At 47.4% G+C, this 9,861-nt stretch overlaps 1 protein-coding gene across 4 annotated transcripts in view; it reads left to right on the top strand.

Moving 5' to 3' along the window:
• Positions 1-4,691: 4,691 nt before the first annotated feature.
• Positions 4,692-9,861, top strand: part of SVIL (supervillin) — a 136,021-nt gene continuing 130,851 nt past the window's right edge. For all 4 annotated transcript variants that reach the window (XM_084282635.1, XM_084282633.1, XM_084282634.1 and 1 more), the window contains exon 1: positions 4,692-4,751. The gene's annotated coding sequence lies outside the window, so the exon portion shown is untranslated. The remainder of the gene's footprint in view (positions 4,752-9,861) is intronic.

Here is a 9,861-nt window from a genome sequence, read left to right as displayed (position 1 = left end):
CAACTGGAGTCACACACTCCACGCTGTGAGTGAGAAGTTCCCGAGCTGTTGGGTGAGCGTGGTAAAGCAGGTCACCTGAAGATGACATGTTCTGGGCCACTAACCCCATTCATTCCTCCAGGATTCCTTTTCCTTCAGATACCGTCTAGTGTTACTGCACTCGGTATTGATTGCCAGGACACTCGACTTTTGGCTGTTGTTTGATAAGAGCAACTCACTAGAATGCTCCCCCTGAGAAAATCCATTTATATATACGTATCTGTGTACCTCTGCACATGTAGTCAATACGTCCTGAAACCCTACATAAGGGAACCCCACAATATGCTGGTTAGGTGCAGCACAAATGTAACTGCTCTTGCTTCATTAAACATTCACTCATAACTTGCAATTCAATTCCATCACCTGAAATAAAATACTCGAGACAACTGTAAACTAAATGTCAGGCCTCCTTCTTGTCAGTGAAGATGCCTTTTCCATTCAGCAGAATTAATCAACTTATCTTACTTGAAAAATATTTTTTTTCTGGAAAACTCCCAGCAAGTTAGCTTTTTAAAGCTGTCTCACAACAATTCAATAGAAAATAATATGGGGTGATTCAGATGGAAAGGATCGAACAGTGGGATATAAATCTTGATGTAAGGCTGCAGATGTTTTAAATACTAAGACTTTTAACCCTGATTTTCATCCATGTTATACCAATGATATGAACTAACAGAATCAGACTCGCAGTAAAGAACAAAAAGTCTATTTCTATTCGGTGCATGAATTTGAAAATAAATCATATGCTACGGCATAGTTTTCTTCGAATATCTTTTTCCAAAGCCAATGGCTTCATGGTAACGTAATTTAGGTGATGAGCACGCTTGGATAGATGCCACGTGGGCCACAAACTATCCACTCCACCGAAAGAAACTGCTGCCCCAACCTATCCCAGCTTCCTTCGCACCCACCGTTTTCATTTTTTCCAGTGCAGTAATTGCAATAGCACTGACATGATTCAGGACTTGCTCCAAAATTCTCTGTAGCTCTTTCAGAAAATATATAGGGGTTATACACTGAAAGTATCTCCTGACAAGCAGGAGATCTTTTCGGGATTATATTGCCCTTCCCTCTCCCCACCTGCCCTTTCCCTTCCCTTTATTTTCTGTTGCTTATGAGATGGATGGTTATTATCAGTTTATTATTACTGTTTTTCCACAGACTTTCTCAAATGTCAAGTGAATCTGATCTGGAGTTCAGGCCCATAATTACACTGGACTGACTCCAGGAACTCGTAAATAAATCGGTGGTTGCTGCAATGGCTGCCAGAGCTCTGTCATTCTGCTCTTCCGAGGGTGGACAGAGGCTTTGGCTGTTTTCTAAAATTCTACACTTGCCCTTGAGTTTTTCACACCTTCTTTTAAAAGACCCTAGGCTTCCTCACTCCAGTTTGGCATGGCCTTAGGCAGGAAGAGAAAGCTACTAGCCTGCCACATTGTTGAATGCATTCATTTAGAAAAGCAGTTGAAATGCAGATTGTTACTTTTTTTTTTCTCTGCTTTCTCCACATGTGGAAACCTTGCAGGAATAGACATATTTCTGCCTCTCCCCTCTGGCCTCTTTGCTGACATTAATAGTTTATGCTGGGCTCTACACTGAGGCACATCTTTGTCGTAGTACATTGACTGTGTTGAGCTACAGAGGTCAGTCCCACAGCTTGGCAAGAAAGACCCTTAAGCGTAGAGATGCCTGGATTTGAGTTCATGGACTTAAAAGAAGCAGCGGGCACAACATTCATTCACAGATCTGGCTTACTGAAGTCTGGGAAGTTGACTAGTAAAGCTAAGAGTTGTTTTCGAGCCTGTTTCTAATCATATCGATCCATATGGAGCACGGCATCTGGTTACAGATGGAATCTCCACCCAGTGTAGGGTAGAACTTAAAACAATGCTACAGATGTCATCTTCTGATAGACCCCAATACTTTTTCGCCCCAAAAAACTTCAAATAAACTACTTCAGCACATGATGAGAGCTGATTTGGGGCAGGAAACTGTTCAGAAACTGGTCCCTTTGCATTGACCTCATCTGCTGTTAGAACTAGCCCTGTATCAGCCATTGAATGGCGCAGATGTCAGTGCACATCACAGCTTGCTTTATCTACAGTGGGTCTGTACCAGGAGCTACAATAACTCCTGAAATCAGAGCTAATCCTGAGTGCAGACAAGACCTCAGACTACCAACCACTTCCAAATGTTTTTAAGATGTGAATACTTCTATGCTGCCAGTGTGACTGAGATGACCAATTCTTTTCACATGGCTCACTCAAAGGCAAGCAGACAATAACAGTATTTCATCAGTGACAACTTTGTTCGTGGTCACACCAATCACATAAAGGTAAAAGTTGCCCAACTCCTTTAAAATAGATTGAGTCACTGTGTCTTCTGCAGGGTACTTTTCAAAACAAAGCACGGAGTGAAATACACTGAATTCTTTGCAAAAGAATGTCATTTCTTCCCTATATCAACCCCCCAGGCAGCCCCATTGTTTAAATAAGCATTTGCTTGTGCCCCAAAGTACAGATGTTTTTGACTCCCATCATAAATCAAAAGTGCTTGTGTCTAACATTAAAAAAATAGGGAAAATCATCTTTTAAACTGACATGGATTAAGACGCTTTGTCTGACCCAAATTACGTTTCTTTAATAAACTTAATTCTTTCCTGGTTCTGCTGGGAACAAAAGATTCCACTATATCATTGTGCCTCCCTCTCCTCCCCTGGAATTCCAATCAATCTTTTACTCCTTTTTAAATGTAAATTTTAAATAATCATGTATCTGGATCATGGATTAAGTCTGCAGGAGAAAAACCTCTGGCAGAGGATGGCAGGGACTGTGCCTAAAGCTAAATCCAGACAAATCAGATCTGAACTGGGGTAAAAACGGAGCTCTTGGTAAATGGATTGCAGGTTTTTGGTTGTGAAAGCTCCATCAAGAAACCATTCAGGTATTTGAAAATAAATAAGGACAGTGTTGTGTCACTCACAACAAAAGCAAACTTAATATTTAATTATTTTTTTTTTTTTCCCCCCACTCAGACAATCCTCTCAGGCCTGTTTTACAGGGCATTTTTAACAGGATCAAAATTCCATCTCTAAACCTTGATGACTTTAGTGAGAAGCTGCTGCCTCTTTTTATCCTTAGGGAAAGCGAAGGCCTTTCATAGTTTCAAATAGGACAACATGACTTGTGTTGAAAGGCAGCAGGATAAGTTATACTTTTAAGGTCACTTTTCAGTCCAGGATTTGGAGCCTTGCTACAGTTTTGGTCTGCCCTCCTTTCTGTGCTAGCCTTCCTTCTCCTCTCCCTCACCCAGACTGGAATGACACGTCTACGCTTTCTATTTGATGTGGGTTTCATGTATCTGCTGCACAAAATAATTCATAACCACTAGGCAAAAGGCATGTGCCCGCACCACATCGTTATCCTGCAATTACGAAAATCCTCCCTGCCACAGAGCTATAAAGCCTGGCAGTGTTTCGAGCTAAGCCCTCAGTATTCAGTTCAGATCTCCTCCAAGGGCGCAGAGCTGCTGGAGTGCTGCAGATATTTTGTAGCGTGCCTCGTGAGACACACTGGGGGTGTTGATGTGAACTTTCTTTGGTTTGCCTCACTTCAGTGTGTTTCCACACCTGGAGATTTCCCTTCTGCTTCTCTGCACAGGCTTCATGAGGATGAGGAGGAGAAGTCAGCTTTGCTCGTGTGTATGCAACTGACAGGAGAGAAGGAGCTACTCTGCCTCATCCCACGTGCTCTCTGCCTGGGCTCCTAGGTTTAAGATACCCTACAAACGAATCCCCTTTTGGTAATTTGTTTTGTGGTCATGTTTTAGGTTGCTCTATAAGTTGGGTTGCTTTACAAGACCTGAACGAGCGAAGCAGGACTCATCCTCCACGTAACACACTTAGGGAACTGTTTGCCTAAACTCAAAGATTAGAGCGAGTGGAGGATTAAAATAAAAAGAATGACACTAAAAGGGAACTAAGGATGATACTGAAATGGTACTGGGGATGATGCCTGCTGGGCTGCTTAGCCTCAGAGAACTCGGGTGCTCTGCTCACCCTGTACTGCATGGACGAACACCTTTGATGCACTACTTAGGTGAGGTCTACAACATTGTAGATGTTTCCTCCACCTTCCTAACCATGCCTCATTTTGAACCAGCACAGCCAGAAAGGAAAATGGGCTGAATTCCCTTCAGGAGGGGCCATGACTTCCTGCACCCCCAGCTCCCGGCCCCACAGGGGTCCCAGCAGCAGGGTGGGCACGGGGCTGTCTGAGGCGCCCCTTTGTGGGGCTCCTGGGGGGCTCCACCCCTGCGCACCCCACAGGGGCACCCTGTACCGCCACTTGCACACCCACAGGGGCTGCGTGTGCTCTAACGAGACACGAGGGGAACGTGAGGGGGGGGATGGCTTTGAGGGGCGCGATGGCTCTGAGGGGCGCGGCCCCTTTAAGGAGCGGGGCAGCGCCTCCAGGAGGCGCGCGGAAGCGGGAGCGAGCCGGGCGGGGGGCGCGCAGGGGAGGGGGCGTGGCCAAGGCGGTAAGGGGGCGTGGCCTAACCCGCGTTGGCCACGCCCCCTCCCCGCCTGGCCCCGTCCCGCGTGGGGAGGGGGGGGAGGAGGAGGAGGAGGAGAAGGGGGAGGAAGGGGAGGAGGAGGAGGAGGAGGCGCGGACACCGGAGGCAGCGGCTGCCCCCGAGCCGTGGGCTGCGAGGTGAGTGGCAGCGGGGGCGGGCAGCAGCGGGGGGAGCCCCCCGGAGCCCCCCGGGGCTGTGCCCCAGCTGCAGCGGGACCCCCGCCGGGGGTGCTTTTTGGGCTACGGGAGCTGTGCATGGGGGAACGGGCAGGCAGCAGCGGTGGGTGGGGTGCTGTAGGGTGCTGCAGGGTGCTGTAGGGTCCTGCAGGGTGCTGCAGGGTGCCCCGCTTGCTAGAGGTGCCCCCGCACGTGGCCCAGGGGCAGGGCGCTGCTGGGGGGGAGGTGGAAGGGGTCCCGCAAAGGGGGGGGTGTGAGTGGGAAGCGCGAGTTGGCCGCTCGGTTTTGGGGTTTTTTAGGTCTTCGGCAGCTGGTGGTGGTGGCGCTGAGCGCTCCGGGCTCAGGTGGCATCTCATGACCCAGGGGTAGTGCGCTGCTGGTGGGCACGGCTGTCCCATAGCCTACGGAAAGTGTTCCCGGGGGTTATTTTTATCGCAGGTTTCTTTAGGGGCGAACCAAACTCGATCGTACTGGGAAATGTTCTCAGCCTGCAGTTATCTCAATGTCGTGCGTTCAGAATGAAAACAAAAGCGGCTGTGGAGGGGAAGCCTCCCTTGACAGGCTCGCGCAGCCGGTGGGGTTGGTGACAGCAGCTTCGGGGTTACCTCCAGCTGAGGAGCTGCCGTCCTCAGGCTGGGTGCAAACAGAGGTCCCAGGGGTCCCACAGCCTCTGCCTGGAAGCGTGGTCCATGCTTTCCCCTCTGTTCGCAGAGAAGCGGTCCTGGTGTGCACCACGCCTCCGAGAGACCGAGGGGCCCGTGGTGGAGCCGGGAGGAAGGGGCAGTGGGTTCAGCTCAGCTCCTGCAGCGCAGCCCTGACAGCTGCTCCTGCGGCCAGGAATTCTCCCCCGGTCTGGCATGCAGCTTTCCTGCCCCTCTTGGGGCTCCAACGCCTCTTGAGGCCTCGGTAAGACGGTGTTGGCTTGGCCCTTCCGTGCATCCGCTGTAGGTAACGGCGTGGGGTGCACCAGAGTAGTTTGCTCTGTTTCAGTTCTTTGTTTATCTGCCCGGAGACTTTGTCGGATATTATTGTATCAATGAACTGAGATGCGTTTAGTTATATTCTGTACTGTCCCGATGGGAAGTGTCTTTCAGCTTTCGCTTTAAATGAGGCAGATAAGAGTTAAAAAGCTGCATCTTAGTGTGGATGTGCGTGCCTGTCAGTTTATCCGGCCGTGATATCATTGTTATCCTCACTGATGGAGGCAGGACCGAAGTGTCTGTTCTGCACAGAAACTTTTGAAATTACTACAGGGGAATCGCGTGCCTTTGAGCAGTGAGGTTCTGAGCAAAATTCCTGTCTGCACGTGATTGCTAGCTTCTGCTAGGTGCAGCCGGAGTGTATTCCGCTGGGGGAATCGTTTCTCACTCTTTGTTTCTGTTGAAAACGTATAGTTTGTAACCGCACTGCTCAGTTCTGTGTGGATGCAAACCATGCTGACTCATATTCTGAACTGTTTCAGCCTTGCTCCATGTAAACACAAGCACACTTCTAAAATATTTAATTTGTAATGTCTTCAGTGGAGAGCTATCCCACAGCTCCTGGCAAAATTCCCAGAAGCAGCAGATTCTGGGGTACTGGGAGTTTCAAAGGCCACTGGTGCCTGGTGGGATAACTGTCTGAACTGGTCGAGTGTAGTTTATCCTGGCACTGGGACAGTTCAAACTGAACAGGTATTTAATCTTGCTGAAAGCAAGTCTGCTTTGAACAATACTTGGTATGTGTATAAGCCATTTAGAGCCTGTTGGGACACGGCTGTCAGGAGATCTACATGGTAGGGAAATCTTTGTTATGGCAAGTAAACTTTGGTGTGGATGTACTTCCTAATAATTTTTAAATAATGCCTTTGTGTAGTCATATTAAATGATTTGTTTGCCTACTTCCTCCATAGTAAAGAACAACAGTAATTGCTTTGTGAAAGAGCTGAATGTGTAAAATGCTTGTTAAAGAGAACTTTTTGAAAGATGGAAACTCGCACCTCTGCTGATAGACATAAGCACACCCCAGCAGGTCTTTCAATGGAAATGAACTGCAGTATATGACTTGACTACAAAGAAGGGGAGCGGTGGTAGCAAAGAATGCTTTCCAAGTACACTTATTTTGTCTGTACCTGGTAAGTACAGCACTGGAATTTTAAGATAAATACCTTCTCTTTTAAAGCAACAAGTAGTTTACAGGAGAATAACTGACAAAAAAGCTTAGAGACTGGAGCGGTATTGTGTTTTTTCCCTGGATTGTGATCTGTCTTGGTTGAAAGAGTAATCCCTAATGGTAAGCATGGAGAGTAAGTTGGGAGAGGTTCAGTGCAATTTATGGATGGTCCGGATCATTTATGTATCACTTGCTGATGCTGGTTGACTCAGTGCATTACTTGTAACTGTTAAAAATCAGCTGTTTGCCAAACTGTGCTAAGCTTCACAGATGTCTTAACTCATTCCAATATCCTGTTCTTGCTTTCATTTTTACTTTTTTATTTTCAGAACAAGACTTCAGAGACACTGGAGTAGTGGGGTGGGCTCAAAGCTGGACGAGTCTGGATAGCAAACCTGGCTCAAAACTGGAGAAAAAGATGGTGCTCTAGAGCTCATTCTGAGGTCCTAGAACCATGGAATAGTTTGGGTTGGAAGGGACCTCAAAGCCCATCCAGTTCTGACCCCAATGCCATGGACAGGTATGCCACCCCCTAGACGAGGTTGCTCAAAGCTCCATCCAGCCTGGCCTGGAACAACTCCAGGGATGGGGAATTTGCAGCTTCTCTGGGCAACCTGTGCCAGTGCCTGAGCACCAATAAAGAATTTCTTCCTAATACCTAATCTAAATCTACTCTCTTTCAGTTTAAAACCTTTCCCTGACAAAGAGCCCCTCCCCAGCTTTCCTGTAGGCCCTCTTTATGCTGTTATAAGGTCTCCCTGGGGCCTTCTCTTCTCCAGGCTGAACATCCCCAACTACCTGAGCCTGTCTTCGTAGGAGAGGTGCTCCAGCCCCTAAATCATCTTCATGACCCTCATCTGGGCTTGCTGCAATATGTTCATGGCCTTCTTACAGCCCCGGAGCTGAAGGCAAGGCTCTAGGTGGGGTCTCACAAGAGCAGAGCCCCTTCCTCCCCTGCTGGCCACGCAGCTTTTGATGCAGCCCAGGACACGGGTGGCTTTCTGGGCTGTGGGCACACATTGCCACTCATGCTGAGCTTCTTGTCAACTAACACCCCCAGGTCCTTCTCAGGGCTGCTCTCAATCCATTCTCCAGCCAGCCTGTGTTTATGCTTGGGATTGCCCTGGCCCAGGTGCAGCACCTTGCTCTTGGCCTTGCTGAACCCCATGAGGATTGCCCAGGCCCACCTCTCAGGCTTGTCCAGGTCCCTCAGGATGGCATCCCTCCCCTCCAGTGTGTCAGCTGCTCCACACAGCTTGGTGTCATCGGCAAACTTGCTGAAGGTGCACTTGGTCTCATTGTCCATGACTGACAACAATGTCAGTCCCTTGGAGACAGGAGACATCACTCCCTCTTCCACAGCGTGGCAGTACTAGCAGCTGTGTGGCTAGCACCAAGTGCAGCTGGAAGAGCAAATCTGTCTTTTTACCCCTACAAATGTTACGGTGTGAGGGTAGCACGCCTGTTACTGCTTTTCCTCCAGGAAGGGCACCATGCTGTAGCACGACAGTATTTTGGTACCAGAAATATCTTCTCTGGAACTGTGATTCAAGGCTCTACTCTATTTCCCTTCCTTATTGAGCACATGGGTCCTATTTGTATGAGGAAATTCTTAGAAATACGGCTTAATTCACAGAAGGATTGCACTAGAAATTCTGAAACTGAAATATATGGATGTGGCATTTGTTTTTTTGGTAAGTGTGCAGAGACACACAGTTGCCACTGACAGAGTGGCAATTAAAAGAATCTTACAACCCCTATTTCCAAATCCTTTCTGTGTTGGCTATTAGTAGCACTTTTCTTTATAAAAGGGAAGGAGGTTAAAAATTGTGCTTGCATCTGTTTTTGTTGCTATGACAGCTGTCTTGGTCCAGTTTTAACTGTCATACTCTGGATAGCTCTTAACTGGGATTTTAACCTTAATAGTTATGTGCAGAGGAAGTCAAAGAGGAAACCTTTCAATGCTGTCTCCTTTGCTCACTCAAAAAAATGTTCCCTTTGAGTTGTACTGTTTTTAATCAAGATGTAATGGAATGTCTCAATCCGCTGCTAACTGTTTTGGTGCCTAGCATAATTACAAGTGCTACAGTTACGGTATAAAATAGTAGCCAGTTTGTTAGCACTAGTTAATCATGGCTTGGCTTGAGCAAGAAAGATGTTGCCACTGATACTTTGCTTCTGAGACTTGAAAACTGGGAAGATCACTTGAACTGAGGTGATGCAATTTTTGTGCAAGGTCACGTACAAAATCATGTACTCGGATGGCAGTTGTGAAACCAGGCAGCACTCCTTGCAACACGTTATCAGGCATTGCACAGCCAGCAGTAAACAAGGTGCAGGCAGGGGGATGTGTTGTCTTCAGGTACCAACTTACTTCAACACTAATGTGCAAAACCAGTGCAAAAAAGCCATGAAATGGCCCGTGTTTATTTAAACTTCTCTCAAGTGAATAGCTAACTTTAGCAGTCAGTGCCTGTTCTAAGAGTTTGTATGTTGCTGTCTTCCTGGCACTAGCTGGAAAATCCTGTAATGGGAGAAACTTTTAAAGGTTAGATGGCAGCCTGTTAGTCTGAATAAAGCATTTTTGGTAACTGTTGGTGGTAAAGCGGCAGAAGTTTGGAAAGCTCTACAACCCTAATCCAGACCTGTTTTAAAGGGCAACTTCTAATACAGAATACCATACCGGTTAGGCCAGTTGGAGGGCCAGCTGTCTATTTTGGAAACCAAGCTGCTGCTTTTTAAGATGAAAGCCATATTTTTGTGAATATGAACTCTTTTGTATCTGCTGGCTGTGCCTTGTCTGAAGGAAGGAGCAGCTGTGGTGCATTCGCCAGACCTGCATTTGGCTGTTGCTGCCATTGTGTTGTGTGTAAACATGTACCATTATTTTGGATCACATAGCAGCCTGTTCAAAAGGGTC

This window comes from Netta rufina (assembly GCF_964035555.1).
Source record: "Netta rufina genome assembly, chromosome: 2".
In the NCBI taxonomy this organism is placed as follows: domain Eukaryota; kingdom Metazoa; phylum Chordata; class Aves; order Anseriformes; family Anatidae; genus Netta; species Netta rufina.
This window is presented reverse-complemented; position numbering and strand designations above follow the sequence as displayed.